The 18,688-nt window shown below is 41.7% G+C and overlaps 1 protein-coding gene across 2 annotated transcripts in view; it reads right to left on the bottom strand.

Moving 5' to 3' along the window:
* Positions 1-18,688, bottom strand: part of PPARGC1A (PPARG coactivator 1 alpha) — a 369,019-nt gene that overhangs the window by 170,382 nt on the left and 179,949 nt on the right. Inside the window, exon 1 of one of the 2 annotated variants that reach the window (XM_054065754.1) lies at positions 2,620-2,644. The exons of the other annotated variant lie outside the window; for it this stretch is intronic. The gene's annotated coding sequence lies outside the window, so the exon portion shown is untranslated. Of the gene's footprint in view, positions 1-2,619; positions 2,645-18,688 lie in introns of those variants that run through there. 2 annotated transcript variants of the gene reach the window in all.

Genomic DNA, 18,688 nt, shown 5'->3' on the forward strand with positions numbered 1-18,688 from the left:
CAAGCTGATGTTTATTCATGTGCATGGGGCTACCGCACAGACCTCTCACAGCATGACGAGTGCGCTGGCTGATAGGGAGGATAGGAGATGACTATCGCCAGAATTTTTAAAGCAGGATGCTCAAGCTTGGCTGCCTAACCTATATTTAGCCTGCTAAATAAGGAGACCAGTTTTTCTAAGTGTGAAGTCAGAATTGCCAAGTCTATCACTACAAGAAGGAGACTCGTGTGACTGGCCACTCTGCCACGTTTGCCACACGGTCTCCTGCTCTGAGGCCACCTGTTCATGCCACCGCAGGCTGACAAGTCCCTCAGCCCACCAACCACATACAGCTGAAGCTAGGACCACACAGCAGCTCCAGGGTGCACTAATTAGTTCTCAAAGGCAGTTCACAGCCATCCCAACCTCCAGCTGCAGCTGAGCTCTACAGCTTGCTTCCTACCCCAGCACCACATGACAGGTATCCACCACCACGCAGCCCGAAGCACAGGTCTTGCACGTCAAAGCCCAGGAAAACTGAAATGCCTGTTGGCTTCCCAGGATACTCAGCACTTCAGAAAATGAGGACACTTATTTAGGAGACTAAATATGGATATAAGGGCTTAGCACTAAAAAAACTTGGCCCATTTAAGAAGAAAGGATGTACACCATCACCTTGGAGCTCCCCAGCAGACAGGACTGAAGAGGAGCTCCGGCTCTGCAGCACTCACTCTAAATCAGCTCCTTTCAAGACTGATGCTCTGCCCTACCCTGGGACTTCTGAAGACCTTGCAGAGTGCAGAAATAAGGGATGAGTTAGAACCCAAGTGAGAATTGGACAATCCTTTCCCAGGGGCTTCTCTGAAAATCTCACTCACATGTATGAGAGTTGCAGACGCAGAGCAAAACAGCTGTAACTGTCATCCTTGTTCTCCTTTTGATGGAGATACCATTTCTGCCTGGGAGGGAGCAGAACAGTGGCGGACACATGCAGGGGTACCAGGGCACACTGCCTCCTCAGAGATAAGGTCCCACCTTTATCCATCTCAGGGCAGCAGGTATGGCACCTACAGAACACAGAGACTTCCCCTGCCATGCCACCACTGCTGTAATGGTGCAACACTCCTTCACGCAAAAACGAGGCAGACCCTGCCAACTGGCAATTAATTTTTGCCACGGTATACTTATTTTCCAGACAGGTACTACAGGAAAATTGCTTCCATGTTTTCCCAACTCACTCTTCACTCATCAGACCTGGCAGAAACAGCACAAACCAGGGAAGTAAAATAACAGATTTTCAGGTCACTTAATGGGTGTACAGACTAGATACAGACACCTCCACAGCGCCAGCTTTCTTCCTGTCTTTCCCTCATCTCCTCCAGGTCTTCTCCTCTTCAGGTCACCCATTTGTGGAGTCCAGTTCTCTGGGGCAATGGTAGTCTCCTATACTCTGTCTGAACACTGACCACCTCCTCTCCATCACCTCCACACACCTGCTTCCACAGTGACACAGAGAGGATGGATCATTTGGCTTCTGCATTCATAGCATCCCAATTTTATACTTCATTTTGTCAGTGATACAGACAGATGAAAACAGAAAGCTGCCACAACAAAAGCCACAAGCAGCATTACACCAAGCATCATGCTCCTCTGAAGAGAGACTTGTATTTCCTTTTCTAGAGCAAAGTTATGGGGAGGGGACTAAACTAAACCAGCTGTTCTTCTGGGGGAAGGGAGCATGCCTTGTAGCATTTAAACTGCTGCAGTAACTCTTACCAAGCTGGGACTCTTGCAAAGCTTCACCTGATAGGAACAAATCAAATCAACACTTCATCTGAATTTTGTATAATGGCATCACCAAAATAATAATAATAATCATCTTCTAAAATCCCTTGTAAGAAGCAGCAAGGGGGAAAAAAAGAAATAACTTGGTGACACATCTCTTGAATATTGTTGATTGACTAATTAAAATGCAATAGAGCAGAAAAAAGTGCATAGACAATGCTTAGGATGTAATGTAAAGAGCAATCACAACCACTCAGTGGGGCTTAGCAGGTCTGAAATGGTATCTAATTCTGCTAACTCCAGAAAGGTACTGCATAATGTAAACACTATTGCTCTGCACACTTTAATGAAAACTGCCTGCTTTGAATTGAACTGCATACACATCTACTGCGAGTCCAGTAAAATAAAGAAAATAAGCATTGTGCATTTAAAGATGACTCATTAAAAGAGGCTTAAAGAAATGCCTTGTTACAGTTACTATGACACAATTAAGTAAGAGGGTGACAGGTGGTATTTTTTTTTTAATGGAATAAACTTGCTATATATACAGACGAGAGCCATGTATTTCCTTTGATATTACAGCATGCACCTGCAACTTGTTATTGCAAGGACCTTCATTAAGCAAGTGTGCATTTAGTAATATCTGCAGATTTATAAAACTATTTACTTATTCTACAATTTGGAATACATGGCTTTGAAATCTCACAACTATTCTTCCTGCTCTCCCAGGAATATGCTTTCAGGCATTGCTACAAATAAACATACATGTTTCATCTATGGTTAGGTTAAAAAGTTCAGAGATTTTTAGTGCTGAGATTTAATTCGCTTGCAAGCATATGTCTTTGTATCACTAACCTGCCAGCTAGCTTCTCGTCGCAGCCCTTTTATCCAGTTTTCTTCTAAGTCCTTATTCTCTCTCGTGGATGTTTCATCCATAGCTGATGGAGCTTGCACAAACTCGATTGGCCACTGGCTGTTACACTCTCTTTGTAAGCCTTTACCAAGGCAGCAGCAAGTGCAGTTCGGAGACAGGCTGTCATGAAGAAAATGTCACACCACAGGGGGAGCTGGGGGGGGAGGCAAGAGGGGAGAGGGGAAGAAAGGGGAAGGGAGGGGAAGGAACGGGTCGACACGAAAGATCCACACGTGAAAAGATTTGCAGAAGTGTGACTGCGATCTGACACGTTCCCGCTGGTCCGGCAAATGCATCACTGCAGCCAGGGAGTTCACAGGGTAATGACAGAGGGTTGGTGACACTGTGGAACGGTCCTAATTAGATGTAAAGTATAGCAGAACTGCTAATGCTACCCAAAGTATTCTCATACGCCTTTCCCAAAAGTGGGTTTTTTCCACATATTGCAATAATTGTCTCATTTGCTGTCATTATAATTAAGACTGCGTCAGGGGTATGGATTCAAGCAAAGAAAATACAAATAGCTGCTGGGTCTGTTTAAAAGAAAATATTTCAGCATATCTATTTGAAAAGTGCTTCCTGAACCGCTCTGCAGCCAATAAACATGAATAATAATACAGGCCATTTTGATAGAAATGGGCTTATTTCCATATTGGCTGCTGAGCTCTTTCAGAGCTCAGGTTCAGCAATGCAGAAATGGGTTCAGCAGGACAGAAGTATTTCCACCCCACACCAGAAAAAAATAGTCCCAATGTAAGACATTGAAAGCAAAAAATTGCTTGAGCTTGCTCTCTGTATATCGCACCTCAAGATGCCAGCTGCATACCCTGAGCATGGACAGGCTTTCCTTATGATGTTCTTCATCACTCTTTAACCTAGCACCATCATCTTTCATCCCAACCAGAGATAGCTTAGACTCCCCATTAAGTCCTTAAAACATTGAAACATTGGCTTTTTTACCAAACTGCATAAACAAAGAACAAAACAGGGAATGTGCCCTGCTATTCCATTACAGCATTTACCACAGATTAGCAGAGAACGCTGAACTCATTGCATTGAGGAAATCAAGGCTTCAGGCAAGGAACAAAAAAATCAAACACTGTTTTCTTGGAAGTACTGCTTCAGTACAAACCAAAATATTAGTTTTTAAGCATGCTTTTACCTGAAACAACTCTTTCCTATAAAAAATAATATTGTAGTATCTTTAAAATTCATAAAGTGTATCACAAAAAAAAACCTGAAAAAAATTTTTAGCTTCGTTTTTTCACCTGAGGATTTTCATTTGCAGACCCCAGTCATCCTCCCCAGGCTGACTCAGAGCTCTGCACAGGGCTGCTGAGATGCAAACAAAAGCCCCTTTCTTTTGCACCTTTCTTCTAGCCTGGTGGAAAACATATTCATTTTCCTCAGATTTAGCCAATGTCTACTGTCACAAATTTTGGGCCTTCCACAGCTTGACAATGTCCTCACCATAAAACTAAACGTGCCAAGCAGTATTAAGCATAAGCTGCTCCGCATCGTGGCTAGGTCGTGAGCCTCCCTCCTGCAGCTCCCAATTTCTCCTCTGTGGTTCTTTTTTTTCCTCATCCTCATCCTCTCCTCTCTTCTCCGGCAGTGCGGGTCTCTGCTGCATTCAGTGTGACTTTAGGACTTGTGTTACACACCAGGAGCGTGTGTGAACACGGGCTTCTCTTACACATATGGATATTTTATTTTTAGAGCCGGGGAGCACAAGGTAAAGCAGCACAAATGCCAGAAGGAGGCAGATGCTTGCACAGACACAGAGGGGTGCATCAGGCTGGCAACAAAAGAGATGCAAAGGGACTTTTCATTCAGCAATTACTTACTAGAATTCTGCTTTCTGGGAGAAAAAGATTTAATTTTTACTTAAATTAAACAGAAGCACCAGGCAAAGGCTACCCAAACCCACTGACCTGGCCTCAAGTGCAATACACCTGCCTCTAACGCTACTCACCCACTGGCCAGCAGCAAAGGTGTGCCTGAACCACATTAGCAGGGTGACAAAGGGCCACTAATGCTGCCAGTACTGAATCCTGCCTCCCAGATGACAACAAAATATAAGGAAGCCGATGACAAATCCTTGAGATGAGATGAGATAAGCTCGCTTTTTAAGAGTGCTGTCGTTTGCAAAAGGCTTCATCTAGGCAACAGCTGGTCTGATTTTGGAGGGGTACAATAAAAAAAATTTAAAAACAAAGCAGGCAAAATTCTTGTCTTACTCTACATATGGCAAAGACAGATGCAAACCAACATACCAACAGACTCTTACTGGGCCAGAAGCACAATTCTAAATCTAAGATGGATAGCACAGGGAAAGAGCTTGGCGATAATTGTAAATATTAGCACTGATTCCAATCTAAGCTGCTCTGGATTGCGATGTATTATTTTGTGACTTTCCCTTGTCTTTTTCACCACCATGAAACAACCTAAATTGTGTATGAGCTGCAAGAATATGAAGACATTTATTGATGGAAATGAAACTACTTTTTTCACCCACAGTGTCTTTGATATGTTAGAGCCTGAAGCAAAGAAAACATAATAAAAACAATATATAGATGAGAACTTCAATTTTCCCCTACATATGAATCTGTCACCTATTTGCTAAGAATCAATCTAACTCCACACAGTTAAAGAAGCTCCATATATCATTCTCCATAATCCAGTACTCAGATCAAATGTACCTTGCTTGAAGTTCATACAACATACTTGATTTTACACTACTCTAAACAAAACATCTCTGGTTATTACAGCTCTGAGTCTAAAAGGCTTTCACTGTAAGAAAAGTGAGAACGGGTTTATAGGCACAAGGTAACAAGAATGCACCTGAAGTCCATCCAGACCGGATTTGACTGTAACCAGAGGCTAATTTTTTTCTTTTTTTTAAAATATACACAATTTATTACTGTGATACCACCATAGAGCTGCCAGTGGTGTGAAGAAACAAAGTGAGAAAAACATGAGGATTTTTTGCATACTGAGTTGCTACCTGAGCAGAACCCAATTTTTCAAAAGACTTTTAACTGTAAAACGGGTGCTGCTTCTGGGAAAGGACTGGCTTCTCACACAGCCCCTATGTGCCTATCCACTCAAGCGCAGTGGTGTTACCTACGTTGGATATGGTCAGGAGGACACATTTCCACCTCAGCAAGGTTGCCTGGAGCTCCTGGTCAGTCAACAGCCCTTCAGTGACACGAACAAGAGGGTCAATGAAGCAGAAAAGGGTTCAGAAGCCTCCCAGTGACCTTTGTGCTGGAAAGGATCTTTATCAGAGCACTGAAGACCACTCTGAGGAGACTCAGCATCATGCTGGATACCAGTGGACTAATTTACATGTTTGTTGGAGAGATACAAGGACAAATACAACCAATTTTCAGCATCTCCTTCAAAAGCTATAGTGAGGTCAGCTTGGACTTGGACACAGCACAGCATGGGCCCACCATATTTCAACTTATTTCTTTCAAAGCTTTGTGTTCTCTTAACATTCCTAGACATGCCCACCCTTTTCCCCTAACCAGTTGTACTCTGATCTGTTACCACTTCCACGTGAATTCACCACTGAAGTCTAGTACCTGGTATGCATCAGATCCCTGCTACGGTTTTATTTTCCTGCCATGAGTACCCATTTCAGCCTCACAGTAATCTTCATTTCTGAGTTTTCTCATCAGAGGATGAGGGAGTGAACTACTAAACTTACTAAGGGATCCTTGGGATCACCCAGTGAAGAACATCATTACGCATTTCTGTCTTGGATTGCAAGTCTTTAGCACACAGTGTGTTTTCAGTGCCAGACTCACAGCTGGCACCTTAACTTGTGGAGGCATGAGATTTATACCCAAAAGGTCCCTCTAGCACCTTCTAAGTGACTGAAGAGGAAGAGCTTATAAATGTTTTCAAGTACAACCCAGATCAAGGAGCACTGCATGACAGTACACGAAAGGGAATTTTTTTGAAGTACCTCAACTTTTAACTCTACAGTGGTTACTGAGGGTAAAATTTAAGATGTCCCTGAACTAAATCCAAGCCATAGCTACATTATTTCTTATATCATCTGTGTTAAAGTTATTCATACAGTGCTTCTTATTCATCAACCAGGCTCCTTTTTAGGAGCCTATATCAACGGGCCAGTGACAGGAAAAAGCAGCCCACAAGGAACTGTGTCAAACTTGCTGTAATCAGGATATGTCTCAAACATGGAGAGGCAAGGGCAGGTTCTGGTTATGACACCCATCTCACCTGCTTTGTGGAACTTGAATGTCATCTCTCCATACCTGAGTCAGGTCCCTTTAGTAAGGGGAAAGAAGGCAGCACTTGCACAGGGCACGTCATCTGATTTTCAACCAAGGAACTCACCTTAAGCTGAAACAAACCACCATCCAGTGGGCATGCCCTTCCTGACAGTGTGAGGAACCGAGGGTGATTCTCAGACTTGCACACCTAATGCCTAAGTGGCCAAGCTGGTACAGAGGACTCCCCTTCCGCTTGCTCCATGCAAAGTCAGCATCTTCCTGGATGGAGCTTACAGCCACCTTGTCTTTCTAAACACCATCCCCATACACCGTGCAGTGCAGTACATATGGCCAAGAGAGAACCATCCACAGTGTAAGCAAGAATGTGTTTGGGCACCTCCTAAGCACTCAGAGTTCTGCAGACCGTTTCCTCCTGCTCCAAAGGACTCCAGCACCTTCTCCCATATATCTGTGGTCATATAAATCTCATACCCTCTCCCCCAAACCCAAACTTAGAAGACAGTTTAGACGGTACCAGTGATGAAAGAGACCTAATCCCATTGACCTTCAGTGACACTTGGGCTCGTTAAGTCCCCTGATCACTCATGGAAATAGGGTTTAGACTGTTGTTTCCACTTGAAGATCCCTGATGCTTGTTGCTGAAGGCACCACTCTCCTAATGGAATCCCTAATCCCTACTCTGCTGCAGACCTGCAGAACTTACTATAGCACCTGACAAGATGACAGCGTGGCAGATCAGCACAGTTTAAACATACCTGCTCACATATGTATTGCTGCATGTGCTCCTTAAATTGATTACCTGTTGACAAGCTATAAATAAAGCTGCCATTAGACCACCACATGTGACACTCCACAGCCCGAAACAGAGCTGTATTTTGCCTACCTTAACCTAGTTGTCCTTTGAGTACAGGAGCTTGCTTGGTCTTGCTAACCAGTCAAGGAGGAGTTTCTCTGTCTTGCCTATCTTGCAACTTCTAAGCTCCTGCCTGAAAGAATTACTCATTTGTTAGTGCCAAACTGTCATCTCTTTGAAAGTAGAGCCATGAGATCTTAACAGACTGGATGTACATGGCTGTTAAATTTATTAGTTAAGAAAAACAGCAAATGACAAGTGAATAAAGCACTCCTTGGGATGTTCAGACTACGGATTTTGTATAAATCAATGGCAAGTGCAATAAAATGTCAGAAAATACCAAATGAGGAGAAAGGAATCAATAGATAGCTTCTGAATTAAATGAGTGATGAATATTCTTTACCAACCAAAATAAATTAAACTATAAAACCCCATACATAAAAGCAATATCCAGCCTCTTACTTGAAACCCCAAAGGAAGGTAATTCAGGGTTAAGGCTGGAAGCTCTGCCCTTAAGCAGCACCACTGAGGAAGCGGGAGACAGAAAGGAGAAGCAGGAAGAGAACAAGATTGGTTTGACACAATTTGAGAAAGAAATATTAACTCAAACATGATCCTCTTCATTCTGAATTCCCTTCATTTTCTGGGCTTGAATCGAAAAGGCACTGGCTACCTTTCTGTAACCCATCTGAACCACGATCTGATACTGATCTGGATGCCTAGAGAGTAATAATATTACCAAGACTAAAGCCAGGAATGCTAGGCCAGGCACTCAACGGGGACATAACTATACAGTCACAATGGCAGAACAGAAAACAGAAGACTTGAGTTCACATTCAAAGTTCTGTAACAGCTGTGGATCTGCCCTTAATGTAGTGTATCACTTCATTAAATTGCATATTTCTGCTTTTAATGAGCCCCTGATTATAGAAGTCCCTGTGTAACATACAGACACGCAATTCCCGCCACGTATGGATTTTCTCTTCCTTTTAATGATAAAAGAACCTTGTACAAGCTAAGATGCAGACAGAAGAAATCAGAGATCATACATAATGGAAATACGCTGATAAATATCTTCTAGCTTCTGGCTGAAAACTGTATACAGTACTCCTCACTCCCCTTTGAAGAAGCAGGACAAAGAAAGGCAACAAAAACAGAACATGGAAATCCCTCCTATGAACAGTGACAGGAAAAAAAAAATGGGATTTTTTTTTTAATTTAAGTAACAAAATCACTAGCACAGGACACAATTTTCTAAAAGTGGGAATGGTAAAACAGCGGTGTGGGTCTATTTCTGCCTCTCAAAACAACAAGGAAAGAGCATACAATGAGAGCCAAATGTGGCAGATTCAAACCAACAAAATCAAATACTTATTTTGCGAAACGTATAATTAGAGAGTGGAACTTGGTGCTGATAGAAGTGCCTGAGGAAAGAACGCATCAACTTCCTACAACCATTAATGCAGCTGTAACAGTAAGAAATCCAAGTTTAAAGCAGATATCACTAACAAAGATTTGTGTTTCACAGTATATGCAAGCGCATACGCAAGCCTGCAGAACTAGGGATTCGTGTCAGGCATAACACAAGACTGGCACGTCTGACTGCTCTAGCACCAAACCCTTCACTATCCTTTGTTGGAAACGTCTGGTGCTGGCCACTTTCACAAACCAAGCTCCATCTGGCCTGGACGCATTAAAGAGCTGAAAAGGTGCAGCAATTCCCATGGCCTTGCGTATCATCACTGGGCCCTACTGCTTTAGCTATTGTTCTTGATGTTAGCTATACTGGAGAAAAGATGTCAGTTCAGAGTCAGAGCATTCTCAGGGTTTACAACAGTTACAGCTTGATTGCATTTATAATCCTCAGTGCATGCAGACCAAAAAGTAAACATCAGAAATTAATCTTAGTTCTTTGTTTGCATCTTTTCACTTAAACAGCACCTTCATGTATTAACAGCCAGTTACATCTTTCAAATCTGCAAGCAAGATATATCCCAAAATCTCAAGTACTGCCAAAAGAAACTGAACACAAGCTCACACAATTGCCTTCAGGTCCATGATCCTGCTCTGGCAGGACTTGGGAAGACTTCTGCTGTCAGAAACAGCAGAGTTTGCGGGATCGACTCTCCGACTCCAGAAAGCAGAAGGTTTCCCCTTCTGTTTGTGAAGAGTAAGACCCTGTGCACCACAGGGCAACAGGAATACACACCGTTCATCACACTGCGGTGGACTCAGGAATACCTGTCCTTCCTTCCTGTGGGCAGCATGGATCAAGCGCAAGATATTCCCTCATTTCTCAGTATACTAAAATCAGCATGAGGAATACAAAAGAGGATGCTGGCACCCAGTGCTACACTGAGAATGCTCATCAGTGTTTCTCATAGGACTCTAGTAAAGCACATCTGTCACAAAGATTTAGGAGAGGCTGACCAAATGTAGGAGCACCCCACTCTCCATCCCTGCCACCCCAGCACAGACACAGTTTGCAGCTAATGCAGTGAGATGGCCTTAATCTCATTCTGCCCTTTCCTGACCTCTCTCAGGAGATTTGTCCTGCCACTGATACCATTTCTGGGCAATGCTAATACTTCCCACCAAGATTATAGTTGGCTTCACACACTTGCTCTGTTAATCCCTTGTGACATCTATTCCAGTGCTGGACATAAACTAGCCGAAATCCTTTGCTGAAGCCTCCTTACTCATCCTAAAGCACCTAGAGGGAGACTTTTGAGGATGATCCCTGAGCAGCTCGAATAAGAGATCTATTTCATTAAAGCCCCACCTGTTGTTTGTTATTGCAATAAGCCTTCTAAGAGGAAGCGAACTGAAAGCGTGCCAGTTCACTGCTGCCGTTTGCTATTTCAGTCGGTGTCACGAGCTACACAGTCTGCTGGTATTTGTGCTTTGGTTTCACTGCGTGACTCCAAGCACTCGGGATCCTTATGAAAGTAATACATTCCAACCTAATCTACAACTAAATTAATGTCAGATGTAAGATAGTGCCCCAAGTGATCAATAAGAGGGTTTTTCCCTATAGAAATATTAAAAGCAACCCACATCAATAAGCCTCACATTTATGGGGCAATTTGGCTCTTCTATTTACAGCTTGAATAACTAGCCTTTGTATAGGATATTACATTACTAAATAATAAGTGCTAAAAGGAGCTTTTGTGTTGCAGTCACTGACCTGCAACAGTCACAGCTTTAAGGACCAGCTGCAGGTATGGTGAGGGTCCAGAGATCTCTATCTCACCAAGTCCTTTCAAAACCAGCACAAAATTCTTTCTAAATGCATTATACTCAGACTCAGTTTGGAATTTAAATGAAGAGTGCTGGCACTGGGACACTCGGAAGACCAATGAATGACACCAGCTTTGATCTTGCGACCATCTATATGCTCACCTCTACAATTATGTACCAGAAACAACATCCTGTTGAATATTCTTGGTCTTATCAACTGAGTTGTATAAAATTAGGCTACAAAAGGAATGATGTGTATAAGGAAGGAACAATCCTTCATTAGGAGAGGACAGATTAGATGGACCAACAGATCTCTCTCATTTCTAATTTTTATGGTTCCATACAAATTAAAAGACCAGAGTGAAATGATCTGCTTAGCTAACAGGAAGAGGGTAAAGGAAAACCCGTTTGTTTGGGGTTTTTTTCTCCACAATGTAATTTCAGGTCATATAGGTACTGAAACTGCAGAAAATAAGCTGAAAAATGCTATGGTGAACCATTAATTACCAAAAAAACCTCTCTAAATTCTTCTTATGTAGCCACTGCTCATCCTTGAAGAGCTAAATAGCATGCTGCCTGGATTTAACAATAAAATAACTGTTGGCCATGGTGAAGAGTAGCATAGGTTTGTGTGCTTGGTGGTCAGTGGAGGAGATGATCAGTGCTGGCCCACTGGGACCTGCAGACTTCTGGTCTTGGCGCCTCCTGACTCCAAGGGCAACAAGTAAACCCAAACCTTCTGAAGAAGGATAAGCCCTCTTCAACCACCCTGCAACTGCCATAGAATCCACAGTGAAAATAGCTAGGACTTCTGAAGTTATGTTTTTCTGGGGCAAATATCAATTTAGCATGATTTGCCAAGTATTCCAACCTTATTTGATCAGATCAGCCTATCCTGCTACATTCTCTGGGTAGTTTCACCTTTCACCTGCTTCCTCCCAGGACAGCACAATGCTTCACAGATGTCACAGCATGGCAGTTTTACTGACTTGTTCCCAAGTTCTTGGCTAATCCTAGACTTCTCTTGAATTCTTCAAAAACTATTTTTTTAAAATAAAAATTAAAATAAGGGAGAGTGATGCTTCCCTGCAATGCAACCACTTTCTGCTTAGCAAACAAGCATGCAGAGCTCAGTAAAGTCACCAAATGGCTATTTTTCATTTCTTATTTATAAAAGGGCAATGGCTGCTGGGCTGTGTTCAACACAGAGCCTTGAATTTTGCAGATTCTCTTGCTCTCTCTCATTTACTATGCTGCTTTTATTTAGGTATTACGATAAAAAATAGGCTTTCAAGCAAACTAATAATCTTCAGTTTCTCCAGCCGATCAATGCTGACATGGTGGAGAACTTCCAAGTGTCTTCAGATTAATTTCTCACGTATCATCACGGATACTTGAGCAACAAATAGCCTTCTCAACTCCTGATAATAGAAGATTAGTAACACTAAAGTACAGAACAGACAAAGGGAAAATAGTACAAATCTTTCAGGTAATATATTGCATCAAATCTTGAGGCAGGTTTCCTAGTGACATATGCAAGTTCTTGCAGCCTACTCCTGCAGCAGACACCCTCATTTTGTGACAAGTGAAGAAAGCAAAAATCAAATTCATTGTCATTTTCCTCTCATGTCCTCTTTAGAGTGGAGCTGGAATGAAATTTGCCTGCTTTTCTTTCCGAAGTAGGCCTCTGCTTAAGTATTGCCAGTAAATCTCCATGTGACACCAGCCCTCAACATGATGATTATTGTGGAAGTGTCACAGTCTGCCAGGAATTTGGCCGCATTTGAAAACTACTCCTTTTTCACCTAATTGAGGATGCAATGCTCCAAAATGAATGGAAAAGGAATCTTGGCTTGTCCCTTTTCCTACTCAAAGGGAAATCCAGCTAGCATTGACAGCACTCTGACTAGCCTGCACCATTTCTTTGCTTACCCCTTTCACAGTAATAAATGTAAAAAAAACCAAAACTGGTCAAACAGAAGTACTTATCTTAAAGACCAAAAGCTCGCCTAGGCTCATCATGAACACACCCAGAGTTTTTATCATCCGTAGCATGTACCACCCTTACACTGCAGTGCTATTAAGGACTATTATTAAAGGCATGTTTTAAAATGATGATTATAATGGTAACTCCACATAGCACAAACATGAAAGAAGGACTAACATTCCCCATGTCAAGGAACTTACCTGACTCATTGCAAAGGACAGAGATCAAACAGAACTCTCAAAAACTATGAAGTCAAATCCCCAAGATCTACATGGACTTGATTGCTTTGATTTCTTAAGTTATTTACCTCAATCACCCATGTGACTTACTTACAGCTAGAGGTAATGCTGAGGTGCTTGCGCTCCTGTCCTCTTCCACAGCCATCAGGCCTTCCCTGACACCTTGCAAGTGGACGCCACAAACATGAACTGTCTTCCAGCTCAGATGTCAGGGGTGGCTCAGACCCCCTGCCTAATGTACAGCTCTGCTCTATGAAGATGCTCTAAAGATATGAAGCCCTCATGCTGTAACCATTTTCAGGCTTTGCCTGGATTTGTTACATAGGAATATTGCCATCTTTTTTTACTTAGTTTGTGCATCTTCTAGAGATGCTCACCATTCTGTGTGGCTTCGGGAGTGCTGGGAATCCATTAGAAAAAGGGTGTGAACATAAGCACATCTTGAACGCGGGTATTAGTGTCTTTAGTACGGGTTCTTCACTTTGTTTTGTCACGGAAGAGGCAGCACTGGTTAATTTATTACACGGTAAGCTAGAGCACAGAGCTAGGTGGCAAAGGAGAAAGGATAAGTATTTGTCATCACCACTGCGATATGGAGACAGCATGCAGGGTAGGGATGGAGGAGGGAGGATGAGATCTTGTCATAGCTTCCTCTTCACACTGAACAAGATAGCTATGTTACGGATGGAAGAAGACTGAGATTGTTTATTCTACACCTTCCAGCAATACTCAGACCCACAGCTTCAGTCTCCCTAAGGCATAAGTACAACATCACCGTCTTTCTCCTTCATCTATGTGAATCTGGGCAGAAAGACATGCCTGAAAAAAAAGCACAGGGAGTACTCATGAGTTACGCTCTTTCACCTGCTCCTCTAATTTCTCTCTTTATTTGAAATACTGTTTTGTTTTTCCTAGGAGAATTCAACTTGACCTTACCTTCTAGGCCTCTTCCTTTTGCCTTCTTTTTTTACCTTTACCTCCTAAGGCAGCAGGCTTACAGTAAGGACCCAGGGCAAGCTGAGATCACACAGGTGGGGATGTTGACAGCGAAGTGTCCTTATTTTGATGGGCAGAACGTTCTGATGCTACTCCAGGAAGAGCACACTAGCTGTAGCTGGACCCTTGGCCCAATGACAGTATTTCACATAACCAGACACCTTCTGTGACCTTACTGCAAACATCCTCTGCTACTGACCACAAACCTGCTGAACCATTCCCTGAAGTCCGTTTTCTTCATAGTTTCTCTTACTTCTTCCTGTCTCCCTTCCTCCTCATGTCTCTTTTAAATGATACCCTTACTCCCTCATCCTCTCAAAAAAAACTTTTAAAAGAAGAAAAATAATATACAAAAGTAGTTTTCATTAACTTTCTAAAAAGCACCACTTTATTTGTTTTGCCTACATGTTTTTATTCCACCCCCTCCCAATCTGCTTTGTCTATATAAATAGCTCACTTTCAAGCAGAGATTACTTACAACTTCCTACTACTATAGGGAATAATTCAATAAGGTCATAATTTCAGATGTAGTTTGCAGGTGCTGCAGTAATGTGATACTAAGAAGCCTACTGCAACCATAAGAAGATGACAAGAAGGCACAGCTACAGTGACTACATGGAGAAAGACAAGGAAAAGGGTTGTCATATAGTTCGACTACTACTAGGTGTTCATAAGTCTTTTGAAAGTAAGGATTTGGTCTGCAGAAAAAAACATTGCATTAGTCACCTGACACTTGATAAACAGCTATTCTTATAATAATGACGTGTCTCTATCATAACGTTATGCCTTGACATCTAGGGGGCTCTGAGGAACCCTAAACTGGCATACTGAGGAAAAAACTTACAAGGAGATTTAGTGTGCAGCATTTTTGGGTCCACTGAGCGAATCCAGCCTTGGTGGTAAACTAGTATGTATCCCCAATTTCTATCACAAACCACATAAACCACACTCACAAATTTTACAGATGCCACCGTGGATGCCACGTGTGGAGTGGCTGTAAGAAGAACCAGTACTAGAAGAACAGATGTTTTATTATTAAAGAGCCCCACAGAGTACTCACGTGTTAGCAACAGGCACAGCATAGGGAGCCTGAATACCCACAGCTATCAGACCAGTTGTGTGCAGCATTAGCATTAAGTGGATTTGAAGTAAGAAGACAAAACAATGTGCGCGTTTAGCAGGTAATGCGGCTGTCAAGAGGCAGCCCCGTGAAGCACCAGCATAAGGGACTTTGTCAGCTGTGCAGCAGCGGTGACAGTGACCAGTGACAGGAGGGAGCAGACAAAGAGGGGAATTAACTCCTCGCATCTGGTCTGTGCCAGAGGCAGCACGGATGGAGGGCTGCAGAGATGGTGGGATTGCATTTCGGAGCTGCTCAGCTCCCTGGGACATAAAGGCAGTAGAGCCAGCCTGGAGAAGGATACTGCCCACGCAAAATGACTTTCCCAACCAAGACTTACAATTCAGGGACTCTCCTTTTGTTCTCATTTACTTGCAAATAATGGTTTCCTTGTATGCCTACCAAACAATATTTACGCAGCACTGGATAAATAGCTCTCATTAGAGCAAATACTACTACCTAAATTGGGCTATTTGTGACTCTGCACCTCAAGTTTCACTCATCCCTGGTCTGAAGTGCACTAAATGCACATTATTACTGCTTAAGATGCTAACTACTGTGCTGAAAAATATCACTTTTTACCTCCAGTGAAAGAAGTTAAAAATTAATGGTTAGTTGAAACCAAGGTGAACAGTAAACAGAAACTCCCTGTGACCATGTGCAGGCTATTCCCAATCTGTAATGAGGTTATACTTACTCTTAGATTAATTACTCTTTTTCTTCTATCTTAATTTATTTTACGCTTTAGGAAACCAACATGTCCGCTAACAATTCTGTATGTGATAAAGAAACACAATAAAAGCAATTTTTCTCCTAACCCCCTCAAAAACCCATTCTCAGTAATGCATTTTTGAATCCAGCATACCTTCTCCTAATGAGGTTTCAGCATGCCATAAATAACACTAATGAGACTTTGTCTTGCCCATGTAATGTATTTCCTTAATATAGCTTTAGATTTTCTTATGTTGTATGGAAAACTAACAGTCACAGAAAGAAATGTCCTCCAATACCACATTAAAACCAAAATTACAATTAAATATAAATTAATTCAAAAATCTAATTGCACTACTGTAACTTTTAAAAATTCAGAAGAAAAGTAATGGTGTCATTTTTTCTACTGGTAAATAATAAAAGTGTTGAGGAAATCAGATAATATTTAAATAAACATTATCATGGCTATACATATTACAAAGATATCTTTTAATGCCAGGTAAATTCAGCATTTGCTGACAAACAGAGAGCTGGAAGCACAAAGAACCAGTCCTCCAGGTGTTATGCAAGCAGTCCCAGGTAAGGAATGTAAGACTTTGCTCTTTTTATACATCTAATAGTCTAAGTGCACACTTCCAGCCTCAAAATGTATATACTTTAAATATCGCCTCCAAATGCAGCCATTTAAGCAGAGGTTTACAGTGAAACAATCTCCAGGCTGAGAAGCAGTATGTATGCATGCAATCTGCAGTTCCTATCACTCTACATGCAGGCAAATGTTGTCTGGGTGGAACCTTTTTCCTCTAAAAATACCAGGTCACAGGTTTTTCCTTTCAAGAAAAAAAAAAAAGAAAAAGACAAATTTTTTGCAGAAAAAAAAAAAGATTATTTGGGGCAACATAAATTTGAGGTGTACTCTATTTTTGAAGATCAATTGAAATGTTATGCCTGTGATCTGTGCCACCTTTTTCCCTTCCGGAAGTAATATAAGGCTTATGCAATATCTCAGTGGGAGCAAGTGGAGAGTTCTACCACTGATTCTCATGAAAACGGGTTAACTAGTAGCTCTTTTTTAGGATTCACCTTTTACGGTAGAATGCAGCAAACATCCAGGACTAGGCTAGGCAGTGACACAGTGACAACAGGAGGAGATGAAAGAATAGCAAACTTCACCACAGAAATTAAATTACAATAAAGACGCTGGCACTGATGGTGACACAGGCAAAAAGCAGTTATGGGTATAAAAATGAAAATAATCATGGGGAAGGGGAAGCTAAACTGCATTTCCACAATTCCTTTAAGTCAGGAGAACAAGATGATCGCAGCTTCCGACTTCTGAAAGAACTGGTGCCCCAAATTATAGGTTGGGCATCCAAACAAATGAATAAGCCAGGGTTGAACAATATGGCTGAAGATTATCAGATAAAATTACTTACATACTTCAAGAAGGGGAAAGTGATTCATGCAAGTATGAGCCTATCCGTCTGATCTTACTAGCCTGCAAGTCTTTAGAACAACTAAACTATTTCCATGAGGAAATATCTAAAAGAGGTGTACACAAATGGAAAATGGCATGAAAAGCAACACGGATTTACGAAGAGCAGACCAAACCAAAGTCATAGCTTCCTTTAGTATTATAACTAATTTGCAAGATAACGTAGCAACCTCTTCTTTCTTGACCTTTGCAAAGTATTATCTAGATGGGAAATCCTTAGTCGACATGGAGAAGATGGTTTCAAGAGAATAACCACAAAGGAAGCAAGAAGCCAATCAAAGGGAAGGGCAAGAAGGCTCACACATGGCTCTGGTGAGACCTTCTCTGGCATCCTAAGATTGGCTTTGGCTCCTGAGACAGATACAAACCTCCAGGTGAAGGAGTGGATTGCTAGGATGAGGATGGGAATAAGAAACATATTCTACCAAGAGGACTTGAAGAGTTTGCTTTACTTGGTTTAGCAAAAGAAAACATGCCTTTCAAATGAACATCAGACATCAAAAAAGAGATCTACTCGTGGTCAGAACAACCTTAATACACAGAAAATAAATACTGTGCACAGTAGTGAACTATTATTTGGACTGCAAACAGGAAGTTTTGTGATCATGAGAATATAGCACTCCAGAATGAACCTCCAAAAATAATAAAATAACATGGGTGAAAATGTAACTGGTCTTAACATGGATTTTGATCAGCATTATGGAAGAAATCACACAAAGCCAGTTCCAGAAATAGCAGTGGACTAGATTCAATGTTCATCTCTATATTCCTATTTCCAGATGAGGAAATGACTTTATCACTACTCCATCATTTATATCCTCTTTCATACAAATTGTGCATTTTCCCCAAAGTAAGGAAATTTTCAGAAGTTGAACTGAGACAAATTCCATGTGTGCTGATTGCTCTTTATACCTGAGAGAGCTTTTCTGCTTGTTTTTCTATATTGGTTGCTCTAATAAAAAATATTAAATCTCCATGTAAATATTGCCTCATTTGGGGCCTTTTTTCCCCCCAGTTTTCCAGTTAAAAAAGGAACATTTAAAAAAATTAACTGTTTATGGCAAACCTATGTGGCCTATTTGATAATTCGGCATTAAAAAAA

This window comes from Cuculus canorus, chromosome 4 (genome assembly GCF_017976375.1).
Source record: "Cuculus canorus isolate bCucCan1 chromosome 4, bCucCan1.pri, whole genome shotgun sequence".
NCBI classification, from domain to species: Eukaryota; Metazoa; Chordata; class Aves; order Cuculiformes; family Cuculidae; genus Cuculus; species Cuculus canorus.